Raw genomic sequence first — 18,109 nt, forward strand, 5'->3', positions numbered from 1 at the left:
GAACTCTATGACGAATACACACATCAGAAAACTTACAAGCGGTGAAAATTCGCCGAACTAGGTTAACAGAAAGTTGATTTATTTTTAAAAACCAACACGTCCTCAACTTGATCGCAGCATGCGCAGCACAGAAGGGGATTTAAGGCTGGCGCACAATGCATAAGTTTCCGGATTTTTTGACAGATAATCTTAGGCTGTGAACCATTTGCCGAGTTAAATTTAACTCGTGGTTAAAAGTGACATTTCGAAAGTTATTTTCTATGTTCGAAAATCCCTGTGCTGTCGATCGACCGGTTTTCGAGCCACGGTTGTCAAAATTTAACTTCTTGTCTGTCAGAAATAACCATGCTCGGATAGCAGGGTTAATCGATAACTTTCCATCTGTCAAATTTTAACCAAAAGTTAAAATAATCTACCAAATGGTTCAGAGCCTTGGTGAATTTTTACTTAAATGGAAAATTTTCAAATAAACCTGCTATTCCAGCAGACTTATTTCTGACAGACAAGGAATAAATTTTGACAGACGCTTTCTTGAAAATCGGCCGATCAACAACAGAGGGATTTTCGAACATCTTAAGTTATTTTCGAAGTGTCAAATCTAAGTGAAAATTTTCCAAATGGAACACAGCCTTAGGCTGTGAACCATTTGCCGAGTTAAATTTAACTCGTGGTTAAAAGTGACATTTCGAAAGTTATTTTCTATGTTCGAAAATCCCCGTGCTGTCGATCGACCGGTTTTCGAGCCACGGTTGTCAAAATTTAACTTCTTGTCGGTCAGAAATAACCATGCTCGGATAGCAGGGTTAATCGATAACTTTTCATCTGTCAAATTTTAACCAAAAGTTAAAATAATCCACCAAATGGTTCAGAGCCTTAATGATAATCCGGGTTTTTTTTTAAAACATCCATTGTGCGCAGGCCTTTAAATTATTTACGTAGTACACACGCTATTTCATAACTACCAAATTTGGGTAGAATCCACCCAGATCTGTCAAAACTGAACCTTCCCAAAAATGGGTAAACTGTGTTGGGAGTGACAAGTTGACAAATGAACAACGTCGATCGGATTCGTGCCAATGTTGTTCATTTGTCAACTTGTCACTCCCAACACAGTTTACCCATTTTTGGTTAGGTTCAGTTTTAACCGATCTTGGTGGATTCAACATAAATTTGGCAGTTTGAAATAGCGTACTGTAACTTGCAAGTACCCAATAATGGGTATAAAAGTACCCATTATTAGTAAGTATATGAAGCTGTCAAATAATGGGTAATTGAATATTTTTGAAAATGGGTTCTTTAGGACCCATCTTATTGACCTCTTCGGGGAAGAAAAATGAGTATTATTTTACCCATTATTGGGTGAAAATTATCTTAATCAATAGTGAATATTGTCTGATCCAAAGCATCTTACGAGGCCTTCAAAATTGATTTTTTATGCCATCTGTGCCTAATACAATGAGTATTGAAATGTAAGTATTTATTTGGAATATACCCGAAAAAAAGTAATTATAATAAAACCACAAACGAAGTGACAGACGACTAACTGGCGAAGAAATCCATTAAAATAATGTGGTTCACTGTAATAGAATTTTCTTGAAAGCTTGTGCCATCATCCACCAGATGGGTTAGTTTTTTTGTTTTGATTTGAACAAAGTTGATTTTGTGTACAATGATTTTTTGACAGTGTGCAAAGAGTGTATCATTTTGTCATTTTTTTATGCATTTTAGTTTTGAGTAGAGTGAAAGAGATAGAACCAAAACATTCTAATACATTTGGTGAACATGCTAGTACAATCCAGTAGTAGCAACAATCAATACGAAACTAACGATTTTAAATTGGCTCACCACTTTAGTAGCCATCATTCGAGTGATCGGGTTACGGTTGTATATCAACACGCGCGAGTTGCTCTAATTGGAATTGATCTTTTTGCTTAGTAGCACTGACTAATAATACGACGGTCAGTGGTCATATGATTGTATTCGGTGGTGCTTTCTCAGCTAAAGTGAATTTTTCGTTAGATTCCAAACGAAAGTGTTGCAAAGTGATAAACATTTAGTGCGAATATCACGCGGTGGCTGCAGCTGATAACGACACCAATACACACATCGTTGTGATAGTGCCCATTGAGGAACGAACTGAACAGTGTGTCCCGAGCGGCAGTGTGAACTGAAAAGTGTCGAAAATCGGTTCCCGTTTGTTGGTCGCGAAAAATCGTCAAAGTGAAGTGAATTTGGAAAAGTGTCACTGAGCTCCGGTCAAATGACCGGCAGCTCCTCCACCCCACCCGGGGTCCCCCCAGACCCAGGCGATGGAAGAATTCCTGAATGGATGCGGGGTGAAGATGAGATGGGCCAAACTATGGTTCTAGTGTTGCAGCGGAAAATTAACGATCCTGAGCAGAATCAGGAATCTCGTCTCCCTGATCCCTTCATCGTAGGAGCATCAGTTGAAGTGGCAATCGGTGTAAAGGAAGCCAAAACCGTGAAAGCTACCCGTGAAGGACGTGGATCACGATATCTTCTCCGCACTAATTCGAGAACGATCGTCGAAAAGCTGACCAAAATGACGGAACTCACCGATGGGTCAAAAATTGAAATTATCTCTCATCCTACGCTCAACACAATACAGGGAACCGTCTATGATCCGGACTGCACCAATACCGATGAGAAAAAAATTGAGGAAAATTTGAGGTCGCAAGGTGTACACGCAGTTCGACGTATTAAGAAGCGAGTTAACGGCAAACTACAGAATACTCCTCTACTGGTTATTTCATTCCATGGGTCGGTCTTACCAAAATATGTGTACTTCAGTATGGTGCGAATCGCAGTACGCCCATATTATCCATCACCTATGATCTGCTTTAACTGCGGCGCTTACGGCCATCCTCGCAAATTTTGCAAACAAACCAGCGTCTGCATGCAATGCTCTCAACCTCTTCACTTGGCTGACGGTGAGCAGTGTGATAATCCACCTCACTGTTTCCATTGCAGAAACGGGCATTCAGTCACGTCACGTGACTGCCCAAAATACAAGGAGGAGGACAAAATTGTCCACATAAAAGTCAATCAGTGTATTTCGTTTGCTGAAGCAAGACGCATATACGCTGAAGAAAATAAAAAGGAATCATTTTCTCGTATTGTCCAAGACCAACTGAAGCAAGAACTAGCTGCCAAGGACGAACTGATAGCCAACCTACAGAAGCAAGTGAACGATTTAGCAAAGCAGGTTGCTTCATTAACTTCTGTGTTAAGATCTCGCACCCATAGCCATTCCCCAGCCCCACAACCACCACGCACAACCATCCAACCCAAATCATCAACACAGAACCCATCTTCCACACCAATTCAGTTAGCTGCGTCATCACAAAAAACCGATTCACGTCTGTCTAGGAAAGAGAAAGCCTCCATCCCGCCACCAGCTAACTGGAAAGATAACCGGAGTTATGATCGTGACCAAGGAATACGAACTCGGAGCAGAAGCGGAAAACGCCCTATTGAGATATCTCCAACCGACACAAGCAACAATCGGGGTAAGCGTCCATCAACCCAGCCTGACACACTGAGCAGTACGATTAGTATGGACGAATGATGGAACAAGTACCTACCAAAAAATCAACATTGACCCTCCTTATAATTGACCCCGCGACAAAAATGGACATGAGAACGGACGAACAACACCCATCAATCAGCACACGCATAGACCCCGGCAATATCGACATGGAATATAACTCAGGACAACGTTTGAATACAACGCTCGATTCCAACATTCAACGAGAAATCCGGTTCGAAGGCGGGGAAAGTGTAGTACCCCCTTCACTTCCAAAAAAGGAAGCGATGCTGGCAAGAGAGGGGGTCTGGGACGACTTCCTCCAACCCGTTGATACCCAAACTTCCAGCTCGGCCGCCGTCGAATTGAAGCTGCAGCCTCTGCCATCCTCAACAGTCTCCAACTCCGTCGCCTACGATAATTTCCGCAAAATCAACAGTGAACCATCATCCAACAGGACAACAGCAACTAGAACTCTCGATTCGCCAAGCGCGAGGCCTTCCATGTCGACCCTGACCAGGGATGTTCCGGATTTCTCCGATGAGCCTCTGGCGGCAGTCGATGTGGATTGCTCCCATCTCCGGGCAAGTATCCCTACGTATGATTCATCCAAAAAGCAGTCAAATCCCAAACCCTTCTCCAACAACTCAGGTCACAACGGAAATTCCAAGCCACCTAAGCTTTTCCGCAAATACAATAGTACATCGTCATCCAACAGGACATCAACTAGAACTCTCGATTCGCCAAGCGCGAGGCCTTCCATGTCGACCCCGACCAGGGATGTTCCGGATTCTTCCGATGAGCCTCTGGCGGCAGTTGACGTGGACTGCTCGCATCTCCGGGCAAGTACCATTACATATGGCTCACCTAAAAAGCAGTCAAATCCCAATTTCTTCTCCACCAATCCAGGTCCCAGTGAAAATGCCGTGCCACCTAAGCAAAACGGAGACATCTTTATCGAAAACGACGAAGCCTGTTCAAGCTCTTTCAGTCCGTCCTACGGACACCCTCCACGAGAGGAGGATGATCGTGTAGTAACGTCCCCCCTCCCAACACTGGGAGTGGATGTTCGGGGAGACAGGAATGGAGTAAGCCACGAGTGCCTTGCATCTCTTCAATCCGCCCGGAAACCAGTCGAATTGAACTACAACAGCAGCAACGCCCGGAAAGAAAAACAACGCAAGCCATCAAGCAGTCCAGTTCGACCAAAGTCACCGGCTGCAACACTTCTATCACCGCAATCTTTACCTCAAAAAGAGAACGCACGGTCGTCTTCCCAGTCTTCTGACGACACTGTGGTTTCCAACAACAAAGGACACAATATTCCACCCTCCTTTGCAATGCAGTGGAACATATGTGGCCTTCGTTCACACCAAAGTGAGCTGCAGATCCTGACCACGAAACATGAACCTATCGTTATCTGCCTGCAAGAAACGAACGCTGATCATCACAGACTATCCACTGGATTCTTGGGAAATAGGTACCAGCTTCTATTGAGTCAATGCTCAGTCCATGGCAGACAAGGCGCTGGTTTGGCTATCAAGAGCGGAACTCCTTTTCATCAGCTTCCAATACAAACCAACATCCAGGCAATTGCCGTCCAACTATACGCTCCGACTAAGATAACAGTCGTATCGGTCTATCTGCCACCTAAAGACAAAAACTCTGCAAGATTATTTCGTGAATTGCTGGTCGAACTCCCGAAACCTGTACTGCTATTGGGTGATCTAAACGCACACCACACAGCTTGGGGTAGTAGGTTATGCCCATCAGCTTCAGAGGCGAGAAGAAGAGGTGAACAAATTTTAGATCTAGTGGTACAACACGACATGCTCGTGCTCAACGATGGTTCTCATACTCGGATAGATCCCACCACCGGGACCTCTCAAGCTCTCGACGTCTCCGTTTGTTCCACATCGATAGCTGCCAAATTCATCTGGAGGATCCTACCGGACTGCTCCGATAGTGACCATCTCCCAATTTTAATTGACATCTACGGTGTCTCAGATGAACCGAAGCATCGAGCAAGGTGGATCTACGATAAAGCTGACTGGGACCTGTATGAAAATCTCACTAGCAGAACTCTGCGTCCGGGACAACCTATGACAGTGGAGGAATTCTCAACCAGGATCATTTCGGCGGCAGAAGCTAGCATCCCACAAACTACTGGGAAGAACGGACCGAAGGCTGTAGTATGGTGGAATACAGAGGTCAAAGCAGCAATAAAGGAAAGGCGTAAACGACTTCGTGCTCTTCGTCGGCTGAGCCCTGATGATCCACGAAAAATTACTGCATTGAAGCAATTTCAGGAAGCTCGATCAACATGCCGTAAAACCATCAGCGACGCGAAACAAAAAAGTTGGGAGAACTTTGTTGAAAGCATAAATCCAAACAGCTCAGCTAGCCAAGTTTGGAGCAACATTAATAGACTTAATGGTAAAAGAAAAAACAACACAATCACACTGAATCTTCCAACGGGCACGACCAACGACGGCCAAAAAGTAGCGGACGCACTGGCCGATGAATACCAAAGGAAATCATCTGATGCCAACTACCCTGAAAAATTCCAGAAGAAGCATAAAGCAGACGCTCGTACTTTCGTCAAAACCCAGCGTCCAAACCTACACAAACCCTACAACGTAGATTTTTCGATGGAAGAACTGATGTGGGCTCTTGATCGTAAAGCAGGCTCCTCAACTGGTGCTGACAACATAAGCTACCTTCTGCTGCAACGGATACCATTCTCTGCCAAAACTGCCCTGTTAGAGCTCCTAAATAAGGTTTGGGACAATGGCACGTTCCCGAAGCAGTGGAAGCTAGGTACAGTAATACCCATACCAAAGCCTGATGCGGACCGTAGCAAAACAGAGGGCTACAGACCGATAACTCTTCTAAGCTGTTTCGGTAAACTGTTTGAAAGAATGGTGAACCGCCGCCTGATCACTGAACTGGAAGCTACGAAAAAACTGGATCCACGCCAACACGCATTCCGTGCTGGAAAAGGTGTCGACACTCATCTAGCCAAGCTAGAAACTCTCATCAGTCTCGGTAACGATGAACACGTGGAAATAGTTTCCCTAGACATATCGAAAGCCTACGACACGACATGGAGATCCGGTATTCTTCGCACCCTAACAGATTGGAAAATATCTGGACGAATGATAAACATTATTTCTAGCTTCCTTTCTGATAGGTACTTCCAAGTGGCTGCTAACGGAACCACTTCAAGCCTCAGAAAAGCGGAAAATGGGGTTCCGCAAGGATCCATACTGTCTGTGACCTTGTTTCTGGTCGCCATGCAACCAATTTTCAATAAAATGCCACCTGACGTCGATATTCTGCTGTATGCCGACGATGTCATTCTTATAGTGAAGGGAAAAAATCACGGAACAATTCGTCAATCCCTGAGGAAAGGTGTCAACGCCGCTACGGATTGGGCTTTCAGCGTTGGTTTCTCTATCGCCCCAACCAAATCCAAGCTGTTACACGCCTGTCACCTACAGCATCGAAAACGAGGTCGGGCCATCAATATAAATAGCACCCCAATTCCACGGGTGAGAAAAATGAAAATTCTTGGAGTCCTGGTGGACGCAAAGTTCAACTTCATACAACACCTGAACTCTGTCAAAAGAAGTTGCAGCAGAAGGATTCATATCCTGCGAATCCTTGGGCACCGGTTGAAGCGAAGCAGTCGAACCACCCTGCTAAAGGTTGGCTCAGCGTTGGTTGTGTCCAAACTGTTCTTTGGCTTAGGGCTCACTAGCATTAACATTGAAGATACGGTACGAATCCTTGGACCCACATATAATGATGTAGTGCGCCAAGCATCTGGTGCGTTTACAACCAGCCCAATCATCTCTATCATGGCTGAGGCCGGATGCCTTCCCTTCCGACTAGCACTCATACAACGTCTTTCGCAATTAGCAGTACGACTCGTTGAAAAAAAACCCAAGTACAATCGACTATCCAGTTGTAAAACGAGCTAAAGAACTTCTGCAAGAATCTGCAGGATTCTCCCTTCCGAAGGTAAGCAGCATTCTAAGAGTCACTGATAGACATTGGCACACACCAACTCCACAAATCGACAATCATCTGAGAAGCACTATCAGAGCGGGAACAAACAAGGAAATCGTAATACCAAAGTTCTTAGAGTTCATCGCTGATCGCTACCACTCACACACACAAGTTTTCACTGATGGCTCTAAAGATGGAAACTCCACTGGTGCTGGAGTGGTTATAAGTAGCGATCAATTCAGTTACTGTTTACCAGGTATTTGCAGCGTCTTCTCTGCAGAAGCCTTTGCCCTTAACGCTGCTGTATCAAAGTTGCATAATCAGCAAAACACAATCGTACTGACGGATTCTGCTAGTTGTCTCGATGCCCTACGGAGTGGTCGATCTAAACATCCATGGATCCAATCTGTCGAAAAATCCGTAGAAGGCCGAAACGTCACATTCAGTTGGATTCCAGGGCACTCCGACATTACCGGAAACGAAGAAGCAGACAACCTTGCTAAACAAGGACGAAATGAAGCTAAACTCGACATCCCAATACCATCTCAAGACGTCATACATGCTATCAAAAGGAACATTTGGGCTGTCTGGGAATCCGAATGGTACCACAGCCAAGCTCAACTGAGGCAAATCAAACACACATCAGGGAAGTATCCGGATCGCAAATGTGCTTCCGAACAACGCATCTTAACACGGGCTCGAATAGGACACACTCGACTCACCCACTCGCATTTGCTGAACAAGAACCCTCCACCAATATGCAGATGTTGCGGAGTGCAACTATCAATACAGCATATATTAGTCGACTGCAGGGAATATGCTCAAACACGAATTGCTTGCGGGATCAATGGATCATTAGCTGAAATATTGGCGTACAACTCACGGAAAGAGGCAGCAGTTCTACAATTTTTCAAAGATAGCAACCTATATAATGAAATCTAATCTTATTAATTGCCATGAGGAATTTGTTATGTAATATCTTTTTACCCGACACGAATGCCACGATGATGGTAAAGTGTCGTTAATAAATAATAATAATAATAATAACTTTAGTAGCCTATTGGTCCCAAGCAAACGATTAACGTACCCTATTCTAGTTGAAATTCTATTACTACACTATGTTTGTTTTGATTCGCTATGAAAGTTTGACAGATAACATCAGGGGTGTGTGGATTCATGCAGAACATGCAGGGGTGAGTGAAATAGCTTGGGACTGCTTGGGACCGTTGTTCTGGTACTGAGTGAGCCAAAAATAATAATGATTTTCTTCGGGACCCAGTGGTCTTAGAGTTACCTCTATGGTAGTAGTGTTGCCATGTGGTACAATCTAGTAGTAGTGGTGTTGCCATGTGGTACACTGAAAAATTGAAATAGCAGGTTAGTCACCAAAGTTTTCGAGCCGCTCCGTCTGTCACTTCGTTTGTGAATAAAACAATGAAATTACAATGATTTTCATTGTTGAATTTTGAGTACATTAAAATTTATTGTTTAATTACTGTACGGAGAAAAATAAATTTTAGATTTTTAACGATGCAATGCTCAAACAATGAAAATTAGTGTGATGAGATTAAATTTGTTCTAGAAAAATCAGTTTTTTTTATTGTTAAGATGCTTAACAACCCCCCTTTTTTATTGTAAATAAAATCTCAAATACCATGATTTTCATTGTTGTGAACCATGAATTCCGTTGTGATTTTATGGTAATCAACAAAAATGTCCAATGTTTTGACAGTAAACATCATAGTTACAATGACAATGAAATTCATCATATTTTAATTGGATTTTTTTTTCGTATCTAGGCGGAGAACATTATGAAATTCAGATGAAATTTAATAATTTTCATTTGCTTAATTTCAGATCCACAAGGAAGTGCCCGTGCACAAAGTGTTCCAGGAAAGGATGGCAAGAAGGAACTTCCGAAGCAAAAGCAACACATTGCACAGCAAGGACAGTGGATGCCAATAAGAGATGAACTAGCCTTAGGCTAAAAATCTCTCTAATAAAGGAAAAAAAAAAAAAAAAAGTGGATGCCAAGTAGGAAAGCGGAGCACAAGAAGACTCTGCGGATGTAAGTGGCAATAATTATGCATTTTTACAATCATTATTATCGAAATAAATGAAAACAAGTTATTAATGTTAATGTTTCTGCCATTTCAATAACATATGTGAAAAATCAAATTAAAATAAATCTCTAAATAGCTCAATTATCGAAAATGTATACTTTTTACCCATTTTCGAAATCTTTACATTTCAAGCTCTTTACCCATTATTGGGTAATAATCCTCAAACTTCAAATAACAAATAAAACGTATTTTTGATTTTTTTAAATATTTTTTTAATAAAAACTTGAATAGAAAGCAGAGGTTTTGAAAACAACACCAGGATGGACAAACTTTTAATAAAAAAGTTTTTCTAAGAGCAACTTTTGAGGCATTTTTGAAACTTTCATTATTTACGGCAAAATGTTCAGTTTGATGTCAGTATATGATTATAAAAATCATTTCAAACGATAGTGCTCATAACGATAAACTTCCGAAATGTCCGTTTTCGAGATATTTCAAATTTACTTTCATCATAATCAATGTTTTATAGAAAATATGCCCTTTTCGTAAGTTATACGTGATTGTCCATCAAATATGATAAGTTTTGCAAGATATGCATGTACTTACCTTCAACTTACCCTTCCACCAATAGACTATTGGAAAATTGGTTTTAAACTTATAAGACAAATAAGATAAATAAATTAAATACCCATGCGTTTTTATTTCCATCTTACATTTATTACTTTCGATCGTCTATAATAATAATAATTTGTACATAAACCTTTTCGTTGGATATATTTTTATTTGATGAACTTTTGATTGGCATGTTTTTATATGTTATGAATGGTGCGTTCTTCGTCATTCGAAAATAGTTTCGCTGATATTTTATTTTCGAAAATCGGAACAATACAGTGATATTTTCTTGTACCTGGGATCGTTTTGGCCTTTTCAAAAATGCTTTTCCATTCTGCAACCCCCTGTTCGTATTCCTTTTGTGACACAAAACAAAATGACATTTTTGTTAAATAATCATTACTTTTCTGGTTAGCCCATGCATATAACTCTGCTGCACTTGTGATTGGATGTTCGTGTTCTACAGCCACACTTGCGTTCCTTGCCATTCGTTTTAATGTGCCACCAATCGCGTCACATGGTCCCTTGGCATGCGAAGTTGTAAAAAAGTGCCATTCAACATCAATATTGTACTTCGTTTTAAATTTACAAAGACTTGCAAAATTTTTGCAATTTTTAAATTGTGATGCAGCTCCATCAAACATAAATATCGCTTTTTTACTTGCAAAAAGGGTCAGTAATTTTGAAATAAATACTTGCACCGCAATTTTATCGTGTTCTAAAACTTCAGAGATTACGATCAAACTTAAATTTTTAATTATACCTAGGGGTGACCCTGGCGTAGTGGTTAACATCCATACCTCTCACGCCAAAGTCACGAGTTCAAATCTCACCCCCGGACAAGTCACGAATGATCCAAGAGTGTTAAAGTGACCATAATAAAAAAAAAAAAAAAAATTATACCTGATTCTGAATATTATTTGCAAAAAGGATGAATACCCAACAAACAATTGCCTATTGAAGAAACGACTTTTTGACGATTTTCTTCCTCTTCATGCTTAATAATACTTGTACTATTTTTTATAATAACTTCTGTTCAGGTTTTGTTCACACAAATCTGGAGAATTTATTCAACCACAACATCGAAATATTTGGTGTTGAATAAGGTATGTCGAGAAGCTTTTATTCGACTTACAAAAGTTGTAACAGAGCTTATTTGATCAAATTTTTGATTATTCAGCGTTTACATCATTACTTCCTTAAACAGCGATGGTATTAAAGGTGTATATAGACGCTTAATTCTCATGTGAAATAATGTTTAATAAGACACTAATTATACATTTATTAAACGATTATTCAACTACGGGATAATTAATCCGAAAATAAGAACGGGACAGAGCATGGGTTGTTCTCTCGTTAGTGATTGTTGTGTCATTATTTCTGTCGAAGCACGCACCCTCCACACATAGATCATAGACAATTTATTACATACATACATACATACATACATACATACATACACACACTTGTCGTTGATGGAATTCGAACCATGACCTTCCGATCACCCGCCGCTTGCCTTGCCATCTGAGCTATCCTAGAATACACTTCGACTTAAAATGATCTTTATTTCTTGTGTTTGTGTGGTTTACATTGATGAATTTTTCAAGTGACACAGATGCGTCTTTTCAACTTTAGTTCATTTGAGATTTTAATTATTATTTACAGTTACTAGTCCTATCAGGCCTATTTTAAAGTATGACCACCTTGGTGGGATTGGTTTGATTTGAATTGGAAAAAGGAGACTACTTATAACTACTATTTACAACTACAACTAACCTACAACTACTATGTACACCTAACCTACTATATACAAATTGCTTATCAAAGCATGTTCTGATAAATTACATTTTTGTGCAAATTTAGTCTTAATTTCGTTAATTTTGGAATCTATTTTGGCAATGCCTGCCTCTTCATGTAAATTTGTTATTCTAGTGTCGAAAGGACGATCAAGAACCATCCTCAGCACTCTATTCTGAGCTACCTGAATTTTGTTCCTGTGAGTCTTTGCACATGATTCCCACACCGGAGCTGCGTAGAGGATCGCAGGTGCTATGATTTGTTTGTAGACGGCCAGTTTGTTCACCCTTGAGAGGCGGGATCTGCGGCAAATCAGCGGATACAGACTCCTAACCAAGGCGGAACACTTGACTACGGTTTTCTCCACATGCGAGCGGAATAGGAGCTTTTCGTCAAACAACATCCCGAGATAGGTTACTTCGGCGGACCACTCAACCCTTGTGCCATCCATGATTACAGTACAAGAGGGAGCCGGTTTTAGTTTGGGTGATTGTCGATGGAGGAACATGATTGTTTGTGTTTTGGAAGCATTGATTTTGATTTTCCACGTGGTGGCATAATCAGCAAAGGCGTTAAGGCATCGTTGAAGTTTGTTCGTTATTTCGCGAGGCATCCTTCCTTTGACGGCTATTGCGGTATCATCTGCGAACAGGAAAAACACGCAACCGTCTCCAAGGGGAGGAATGTCGGAAGTGTAAATGCTGTAAAGCAAGGGGCCCAGCAGACTGCCTTGCGGGACTCCTGCTGGGATGGAAAACGTGTCGGAAAGACAACCATTCAACGATACCTTAAACGACCTTTGCTGGAGGTAGTTACGGGTGATTTTAATAAGATGTAAAGGAAAGTTTAAGTTACAAAGCTTGTACACAAGTCCATCATGCCAAACATTGTCAAACGCCTTTTCAACGTCTAACAAGGCCATGGCTGTGGACTTGGATACAGCTTTGTTACTTCGGATGTTATTCATCACCCGTACTAGCTGGTGATTGGTGGAGTGCCCCTTTCTGAACCCAAACTGTTCCGGAAGGAGAATGTTATTTTCCTCGACAAACTTGAGCAAACGATTGAGAATGAGTTTCTCGAACAATTTGCTCAGCGCTGAAAGGAGGCTGATTGGTCTGTAGCTTGAAGACAATGTTGGATCCTTACCGGGTTTGCGGATTGGTATGATTTTTGCTACTTTCCAGATGCTTGGAAAGTAGTGCAGTTCCAAACATCTGTTGAAGATAGCGGTTAGAAGAGACTGCACTTTCATGCTGAGTCTCTTCAAGATCAAGTTGAATATACCGTCAAACCCGGGAGCCTTCATGTTCTTGGTGCATTTCAGCGCTGAGCAAATCTGTTGTACTGTAATCATATCCGCCGGAGGCACAACACAAGGGGAGGTATCTAGGTTATGAACGCATTGCGCAACCTGATCATAGAGCGGACTTTGGATAGTCGAGCCAAGCAAATGCGATGAAGCTACATGCTTGCCGATCGCATTTGCTTTCTCCTGTGGGGTAATTAAAAGCCGATCGTCATCATTTTCGACTTTGAGAGGTGGAACGGGTTTGGGATGATTTTTCAGGACCTTGGCTACCTTCCAGAATGGTCTGGAGCGGTCATCCAGATTCTGGACAACACGCCCGAAACTTTCATTTCGGAGTGAGTCCATTCTGGAAGCAATCTGCCTATTCAGATCGGCCATTTCACGTTTTTTTACCCAGGTCTCCAGTCCTCTGAAACTGGCGTCTACGAACATTTCTCAACCGAATAAGTAAATGGGTGTGGGAATCAATAGCAACAAACTTACCCCTCACAGGAACTTGTCGAACACACGCCTCGTCAGCCACGGATATGGCCTGTTGGAGTCCTTCCAACGCCCGGTCGATGTCATCTACGGTGTCGAGCAGTGGATTTTCTTCGATGCTGCTGTCCACCATTCGTCCGTACTGCACCCAGTTAACATGGTGGTAGTCTTTACGCAGGCAGCTTCTAGCAGGAACCACGTTGACACCGACTTCAGTCACCACCGGTTGGTGGTCGGAGCTGAGATCGTTGTGCGCCTCCGGCTTGGATAGTCCGATGTTTGACAGGAAAAAGTCCAGCGTGGAGGGATTTCCCGCCGGAGAGATGAAAGTTGGTTCGTCCGGAAATTGCACAGTGTACAATCCATGTTGTGCGTGGTCGAACAATAGACATCCGTTCCGGTTCTTCTGGTAGTTCCGCCAAGCTTCATGGCGGGCGTTCAGGTCGCCCCCAACGATGAATCGGGAGCTAGTACGGGTGATGGCGGTCAGGTCCTTTTTGAATTGGATTCCTAATCCGTTGCTTGCGGTACACTGGCGTGGGCAGTAAACAGCGATGAACCGGACGTTTCCAGTTGGTGATTCCACCTCCACACTAATGGCCTCGATGATAGAAGTGCGGATGTGGGGCAGAGTGCAAAACTTGATTCCCTTTCTGACGATGACCGCTACACCACCCCCCCTGGAGCTGGTGCGATCAAGCCGGATAATGTTGTGGTCAGGCAACCAGAAGCTGTCACCGGACTTTAGGTGGGTCTCAGTTAGAAGAACCACGTCGATGCTATGCTTGCGGAGGAAGTCGGCAAGCTCAATATGTTTTGCTCTTACAGAGCAAGCGTTCCAGGTAGCGATGGTTAGCGGTTTAGACACCATACTGGATGATGAACTTACCGAGCACTTGGATCTGTTCGGGCTTATTGCGGCACTTACGTAGAGCACCGGTCATGTTGACGAAAATTTCCATCAGTTCATCCGCTGAAAACAGATCGGGGTTGTTGTTTTGCGCTGGTGGTTGTCTCCAGAATCCAGGGGGGGATGGAGAGCTTTGGCCAGCAGAATCACCAGAAGTTGCTTGAACGGAATGCACCCGCGAATTCGCTTGCCTTTGCTGAGGAGCACGAAGAGGCGGGAAATCCTCCGTCCGAAATGCCGGGACTTTGTCCTTCTTGCGTCCTGGTTGGCTGTTAGCTGCCGCCTGTTTTCGGATCCGTTTGAAGTCCTCGCGTTTGGAGCACTGTCTGTCGGAACCTTGGTGAGCACCACCACAGTTGGCGCATTTTAACACCACAGCTCCATCCGCAGGGCAGTCGGAGGTGGCGTGGTCTTGAGCGCAATTGCCGCAGCGTGGCTTAATGTTGCAGTTGCGGGTGCCGTGTCCAAAGTTCAGACACCGTTGGCACTGAGTCACATCGCGATGGCCGCCACGGTATGGCTCCCAGCGGACGATGATGCAATTGATGGAGCGGATGGCTTTCAGCGCGTTGAGTGTCACCGTTCCCTTCTGGAAGTGTACCAGGAAAAGGCTATCCGGATACGCCTTCACATTCTCGTCTCTTCTTGTCATCCGATAGACGGCACTTGGGGCCAGCTTGTACCGGTCTCTGATTTCAGCTTCGATAAACTTCGGGTCGAAGTTTGGTAGGCCCCTGATGACGACCTTGAATGGTTTCTCACCGGGAATGTCGTGGGTGAAGAATTCCACCTTGAAAGTCCTCAGGTGGGCGACGACCAAGTCATACTCCGCTTTGGTACGGAGCACCACCTTGGTGCCGACTCTGCCCAACTTGTATTCGGCTTTAACGCCCAGCGTCGCTAGATCCGCGATGAGCTCATTAAGATGAGCATTTTTCACTACCAACGGAGGTAGCTTCACTTTTGCCGCACTCGGGCCGGCAGAATTTTCGTTGTCGATGGCGTCGCCGAAATCACCGATGTCGCTGGCGTTCGTTGCTGTGACGTCATCACGTCCACTCGCACCATCGGACTGGCCTTGGTTTTTCTTCCTCTTCTTGGATCGCTTCACCGTGGCGGTGGTGGTATTTCCAACATCGGTGGGAAGAGTAGCGTACCTATTTGAAATAGGTACACTCGTGCTACACTCACCACTGTTCTTCTCCGCTTTCTCACGGAGCCTGCTCCGGGAGCGCTGTCTTCCCATCACACGATGCGACCGACACTACTGACGACGCGAATAAACGTTTGGAATAAGCTATCGAACAACTCGACAGAGCGAGCAAATACCGGACTGTACTGCTTGACGAACAAGCAGAGAATGATCCTAGAATACATCATATGGGCAGCTAAATAAGCAATAAAAGCTTGAATCTGAATACCTATCAGCACTCCCTGCCGTAACTCTAGCTAATTCAAGGAGATGTGAGAATGATTAAATCATTAATAGTTGTTTTACATGAGACCAATGTTACCTCTCCATCTCTCTAATTTCGATGGAAAGGATGCTGGGCTATTCTTTTAGATAGATCTATGAATTGGTTGTCGTGAGTGATACGATTGATTACGATTTAAATAAATTAGGCGTAGAAAATAAATATAAAAAAAGGTTTATGTTGGGATTGAACTCGCGACCTTCTACTTGGAAAGCGGAAACGGTAACCACTATGCTACCAATTTCGTTTTGTTGTTAGCCTGAAGCAGTGCTGTGGAATAATGAATGAATACGCCGTTTGTAAAGCATTTACAAAGCATGAAATTAAAACATGGACGCATAGTGGTATAAGAGCTATTATGCTGACTGTATTCACCTTCATTCAGCAATATTGTTAAGCAATGCAATGGAATCTAATAATGGAGCTAGAAAAACAAATAAACAAATAAACAAATAGAAAACAATTATTAGACGTATAATAAAGCATATTATTAAATCAATTTAAAACAGTCGAATTAAAACGTCAATGGATGTGAAAATTACACTTATTCAGTATGTTATTAGATCAAACTTCTGGTGTGGAATCAGGAAGACAGTCATCGTTTGTATGGATTTTAATAAGTATATTAATCAAATCAGAGCAATCAGCGGAACAAAGGCGCATCATCGATCTCAATGAGGTTTTCTGAGCACATAATTTGACAACCCGTTTTATTCAGCATTGTACACTGTTATAAAGCATTTATTCAATCTATATGCTTATTTGTGACTCTGAATTGTTTGACTGAACCAGGTTTGTGGAATAATGAATCTAATACGTCGTTTATAAAGCATTTACAAGGCATGCAATTAAAACATGGACGCAAAGTGGTATATGAGCCAATTTTGTTGACTGTATTTACCTTTAGACAGCAATATTGTAAAGCAATACAATGAAATCTAATAATGGAGCTATAAAACATTTATAAGACGTCTAATAAAGCATTTTATTAAATCAATTGAAAACAGTCGAATTAAAGCGTAAATGTATGTGCAAATTACACTTATTCAGTTTGTTATTAGATCAAACTTCTGGTTCTGAATCAGGAAGACAGTCAACGTTTATAAAGCTTTTAATAAGTAAATTAGTCATATCAAATCAAACGGCGGAATAAAGGCGCATCTTTCGATCTCAATGAGCTTTTTTCAGCACATAATTCGACATCCTGTTTTATTCAGCAATGTACACTGTTATACAGCATTAATTCAATGTGTATACTTATTTGTGACTGTGAATTGTTTGTTGGGTAGTAGCTTGTTGATTATTCCAGTAATTACTTTGGGCAGCATCTTGAAGAACAAATGAATAATTTTCGGAAAAATCACAAATTATGACAACTTCTCCATTTTTAAAAGAATTTTTTGTATTTCTCAAGAAACTAGACTGCTGAGTTTTAATATAATCATGGGATACCAGTTTATCCAACTTTTCGCAAAAATAAGGAACAAATCCATCAACTGGTTTTACAAGTTTCTCTAAACTACATCGATCAGTTGAAACCCATTGTTCAAAACATATTTCAGACTACCCTGTTCCTCGAATTTTTCTCAAAAACTTCTTTCAAAATCTGAGAGACCTGGACAACGTTCGCATTCGCGGAGATAACAATGTTTAGTTCTGGATGATGAACTGCATAATATTTCTTCAAAATAATGGTTGAAATCTTTTTCGAATGAATATTTTCTAAGACAATGAAGCATTAAATTAATATTTTCATGGATGGTACAAACACAAATATTGTGAGAACCTGAACTACCAAGTAATTTGCAATGCTTTGGTTTTAGTGCTGCAAATGAACTAAATCCAATGCTATTTTTACTAACTTCTTGAAATTTAATAAAAGCTTCTCGCAATGTACAA

The 18,109-nt window shown here is 42.1% G+C and overlaps 1 protein-coding gene across 1 annotated transcript in view; it reads right to left on the reverse strand.

Annotated features, from left to right (window-relative positions):
• Positions 1–18,109, reverse strand: part of LOC135717574 (uncharacterized) — a 1,030,279-nt gene that overhangs the window by 614,013 nt on the left and 398,157 nt on the right. The gene's annotated exons all lie outside the window — the stretch shown is intronic.

This window comes from Ochlerotatus camptorhynchus, unplaced genomic scaffold (genome assembly GCF_037179485.1).
Source record: "Ochlerotatus camptorhynchus isolate MF236.1 unplaced genomic scaffold, CSIRO-AGI_Acam_v1.1 ptg000006l, whole genome shotgun sequence".
In the NCBI taxonomy this organism is placed as follows: Eukaryota; Metazoa; Arthropoda; class Insecta; order Diptera; family Culicidae; genus Ochlerotatus; species Ochlerotatus camptorhynchus.